The sequence below is a fragment of the Salvelinus fontinalis genome, chromosome 33, assembly GCF_029448725.1.
Source record: "Salvelinus fontinalis isolate EN_2023a chromosome 33, ASM2944872v1, whole genome shotgun sequence".
Classification (NCBI taxonomy): domain Eukaryota; kingdom Metazoa; phylum Chordata; class Actinopteri; order Salmoniformes; family Salmonidae; genus Salvelinus; species Salvelinus fontinalis.
The window spans coordinates 14,843,694-14,849,133 of NC_074697.1; positions in this window are offsets into that span (position 1 = coordinate 14,843,694).

Genomic DNA, 5,440 nt, shown 5'->3' on the forward strand with positions numbered 1-5,440 from the left:
CACCAGGGATAACACATCCACCAGGGATAACACATCCACCAGAGATAACACATCCACCAGAGATAACACATCCACCAGAGATAACACATCCACCGGGGATAACACATCCACCAGAGATAACACATCCACCGGGGATAACACACCCACCAGGGATAACACATCCACCAGGGATAACACATCCACCAGAGATAACACATCCACCAGAGATTACACATCACACATCCACCAGGGGATAACACATCCACCAGAGATAACACATCCACCAGAGATAACACATCACACATCCACCAGGGGATAACACATCCATGATAAGTATGTATTGATATTTATCTAAAGGCTGTAGCAGGTCTATCCCTGGAAAGGACGGGGTCTTGTCTTGGTAGATGTGTCTATCCCTGGAAAGGACGGGGTCTTGTCTTGGTAGATGTGTCTATCCCTGCAAAGGACGGGGTCTTGTCTTGGTAGATGTGTCTATCCCTGCAAAGGACGGGGTCTTGTCTTGGTAGATGTGTCTATCCCTGCAAAGGACGGGGTCTTGTCTTGGTAGATGTGTCTATCCCTGCAAAGGACGGGGTCTTGTCTTGGTAGATGTGTCTATCCCTGCAAAGGACGGGGTCTTGTCTTGGTAGATGTGTCTATCCCTGCAAAGGACGGGGTCTTGTCTTGGTAGATGTGTCTATCCCTGCAAAGGACGGGGTCTTGTCTTGGTAGATGTGTCTATCCCTGGAAAGGACGGGGTCTTGTCTTGGTAGATGTGTCTATCCCTGGAAAGGACGGGGTCTTGTCTTGGTAGATGTGTCTATCCCTGGAAAGGACGGGGTCTTGTCTTGGTAGATGTGTCTATCCCTGGAAAGGACGGGGTCTTGTCTTGGTAGATGTGTCTATCCCTGGAAAGGACGGGGTCTTGTCTTGGTAGATGTGTCTATCCCTGGAAAGGACGGGGTCTTGTCTTGGTAGATGTGTCTATCCCTGGAAAGGACGGGGTCTTGTCTTGGTAGATGTGTCTATCCCTGGAAAGGACGGGGTCTTGTCTTGGTAGATGTGTCTATCCCTGGAAAGGACGGGGTCTTGTCTTGGTAGATGTGTCTATCCCTGGAAAGGACGGGGTCTTGTCTTGGTAGATGTGTCTATCCCTGGAAAGGACGGGGTCTTGTCTTGGTAGATGTGTCTATCCCTGGAAAGGACGGGGTCTTGTCTTGGTAGATGTGTCTATCCCTGCAAAGGACGGGGTATTGTCTTGGTAGATGTGTCTATCCCTGCAAAGGACGGGGTCTTGTCTTGGTAGATGTGTCTATCCCTGGAAAGGACGGGGTCTTGTCTTGGTAGATGTGTCTATCCCTGGAAAGGACGGGGTCTTGTCTTGGTAGATGTGTCTATCCCTGGAAAGGACGGGGTCTTGTCTTGGTAGATGTGTCTATCCCTGGAAAGGACGGGGTCTTGTCTTGGTAGATGTGTCTATCCCTGGAAAGGACGGGGTCTTGTCTTGGTAGATGTGTCTATCCCTGGAAAGGACGGGGTCTTGTCTTGGTAGATGTGTCTATCCCTGGAAAGGACGGGGTCTTGTCTTGGTAGATGTGTCTATCCCTGGAAAGGACGGGGTCTTGTCTTGGTAGATGTGTCTATCCCTGGAAAGGACGGGGTCTTGTCTTGGTAGATGTGTCTATCCCTGGAAAGGACGGGGTCTTGTCTTGGTAGATGTGTCTATCCCTGGAAAGGACGGGGTCTTGTCTTGGTAGATGTGTCTATCCCTGGAAAGGACGGGGTCTTGTCTTGGTAGATGTGTCTATCCCTGGAAAGGACGGGGTCTTGTCTTGGTAGATGTGTCTATCCCTGGAAAGGACGGGGTCTTGTCTTGGTAGATGTGTCTATCCCTGGAAAGGACGGGGTCTTGTCTTGGTAGATGTGTCTATCCCTGGAAAGGACGGGGTCTTGTCTTGGTAGATGTGTCTATCCCTGGAAAGGACGGGGTCTTGTCTTGGTAGATGTGTCTATCCCTGGAAAGGACGGGGTCTTGTCTTGGTAGATGTGTCTATCCCTGGAAAGGACGGGGTCTTGTCTTGGTAGATGTGTCTATCCCTGGAAAGGACGGGGTCTTGTCTTGGTAGATGTGTCTATCCCTGGAAAGGACGGGGTCTTGTCTTGGTAGATGTGTCTATCCCTGGAAAGGACGGGGTCTTGTCTTGGTAGATGTGTCTATCCCTGGAAAGGACGGGGTCTTGTCTTGGTAGATGTGTCTATCCCTGGAAAGGACGGGGTCTTGTCTTGGTAGATGTGTCTATCCCTGGAAAGGACGGGGTCTTGTCTTGGTAGATGTGTCTATCCCTGGAAAGGACGGGGTCTTGTCTTGGTAGATGTGTCTATCCCTGGAAAGGACGGGGTCTTGTCTTGGTAGATGTGTCTATCCCTGGAAAGGACGGGGTCTTGTCTTGGTAGATGTGTCTATCCCTGGAAAGGACGGGGTCTTGTCTTGGTAGATGTGTCTATCCCTGGAAAGGACGGGGTCTTGTCTTGGTAGATGTGTCTATCCCTGGAAAGGACGGGGTCTTGTCTTGGTAGATGTGTCTATCCCTGGAAAGGACGGGGTCTTGTCTTGGTAGATGTGTCTATCCCTGGAAAGGACGGGGTCTTGTCTTGGTAGATGTGTCTATCCCTGGAAAGGACGGGGTCTTGTCTTGGTAGATGTGTCTATCCCTGGAAAGGACGGGGTCTTGTCTTGGTAGATGTGTCTATCCCTGGAAAGGACGGGGTCTTGTCTTGGTAGATGTGTCTATCCCTGGAAAGGACGGGGTCTTGTCTTGGTAGATGTGTCTATCCCTGGAAAGGACGGGGTCTTGTCTTGGTAGATGTGTCTATCCCTGGAAAGGACGGGGTCTTGTCCCAGACAGTTCTGTGATATACAGTGCATTCGGAAAGTATTCAGACCCCTGGACCCCCCCCCCCACCCCACCCCACATTTTGTTACAGCCTTATTCTAAAATTGATTAGATAAGTTTCCCCCCCCCCTTCATCAATCTACACACAATACCCCATAAAGGCACCTAAAGGAGTCTCTGACCATGAGAAACAAGATTCTCTGGCTCGATGAAACCGTTAAGCATGAATACTTTCCAAATGCACTGTAGATCCACACACACCCGTTGAAAAGTATTGGAACACCTACTCATTCAAGGGGTTCTCTTTATTTGTACTATTTTCTACATTGTAGAATAATAGTGAAGACATCAACACCATGAAATAACACATATGGAATTATGTAGTAACCAAAAAAGTGTTAAACAAATCAAAATATATTTTATATTTGAGATTCTTCAAAGTAGCCACCCTTTGCCTTGATGACAGCTTTGCACAGTCTTGGCATTCTCTCAACCAGCTTACTGGGAATGATTTTCCAACAGTCTTGAAGGAGTTCCCACATATGCTGAGCACGTGTAGGCTGCTTTTCCTTCACTCTGCGTTTCGACTCATCCCAAACTATCTCAATTGGGTTGAGGTCGGATGATTGCGGAGGCCAGGTCATCTGATGCAGAACTCCATCACTCTCCTCTTGGTCAAATAGCCCTTACACAGCCTGGAGGTGTGTTGGGTCATTGTCCTGTTGAAAAATAAATGGATAGTCCCACCAAGCGCAAACCAGATGGGATGGCGTATCGCTGCAGAATGCTGTGGTAGCCATGCTGGTTAACTGTGCTTGAATTCGAAATAAATCACAGACAGTGTCACCAGCAAAGCACCCCGACACCATCACACCTCCTCCTCCATGCTTCACGGTGGGAACCACACATGCGGAGATCATCCATTCACCTACTCTGCGTCTCACAAAGACACGGCAGGTTGGAACCAAAAAATCTCAAATTTGGACTCATCAGACCAAAGGACAGATTTCCACCGGTCTAATGTCCTTTGCTCGTGTTTCTTGGCCCAACCAAGTCTCTTAATCTTATTGGTGTCCTTTAGTAGCGGTTTCTTTGCAGCAATTTGACCATGAAGGCCTGATTCACGCAGTCTCCTCTGAACAGTTGATGTTGAGATGTGTCTGTTACTTGAACTCTATGAAGCATTTATTTGGGCTGTAATTTCTGAAGCTGGTAACTCTAATAAACTTATCCTCTGCAGCAGAGGTAACTCTGGGTCATCCTTTCCTGTGGTGGTCCTCATGAGAGCCAGTTTCATCATAGCGCTTGATGGTTTTTGCGACGGCAGTTAAAGAAACTTTCAAAGTTCTTGACATTTTCCAGATTGACTGACCTTCATGTCTTAAAGTAATGATGGACTGTCTTTTCTCTTTGCTTATTTGAGCTGTTCTTGCCATAATATGGACTTTGTCTTATACCAAATAGGGCTCTCTACTGTATACCACCCCTACTTTGTCACAACACAACTGATTGGCTCAAACGCATTCAGAAGGAAAGAAATTCCACAAATTAACTTTTAACAAGGCAGGCCTGTTCATTTAAATGGATTCCAGGTGACTACCTCATGAAGCTGGTTGAGAGAATGCCATGAGGGTGCAAAGCTGTCATCAAGGCAAAGGGTGGCTACTTTGAAGAATCTCAAATATACATTTTGATTTGTTTAACAGCTTTTTTTTTTGTTTACAAATGATTAAAGCTCAGTATTTGTATTATTCAACTGTCGTCTTTTTCCCTTTTTCCCGAAGGTATCCAATCATTCCGGAACCCACTTTGTGTGTGTGTGTGTGTGTGTGTGTGTGTGTGTGTGTGTGTGTGTGTGTGTGTGTGTGTGTGTGTGTAAATAGACACTGAACAAAAATATGAACGCAACATGTAAAGTGTTGGTCCCATGTTTCATGAGCTGAAATAAAAGATCCCAGAAAAATTCCACACGCACAAAAAGCCTATTTTCTTTAAAATGTTGTTCACAGATGTGTTTGAATTAGTGAGCGTTTCTCCTTTGCCAAGATGATCCATGCACCTGACAGGTGTGGCAAATCAGGAACCCGATTAAACAGTATAATAATTACATAGGTTCACCTTGTGCTGGGGACAATAAAAGACCACTCTAAAAAAATTTGCAGTTTTGACACACAACACAATACCACAGATGCCTCAAGTTTTGATGGAGTGTGCAATTGACATGCTGACTGCAGGATTGTCCACCAAAGCTGTTGCCAGAGAATTGAATGTTCATTTCTCTACCATAAGCCACCTCCAACGTCACTTTCGGTAATCTGGCAGTATGTCCATTCGGCCTCACAACCGCAGACCACGTTTAACCACGCCAGCCCAGGATTTCCACATCCGGCTTCTTCACCTGCAGGATCGTCTGAGACCAGCCACCCAGACAACTGATGAAACTGAGGAATATTTATGTCTGTAATAAAGCCCTTTTTGTGGGGAAAACCTCATTCTGATTGGGGAGCCAGGCCCAGCCAGGGGGGTGGGCCTATGCCCTTCAAGAGCCACCCATGGCTGCGCCCCTG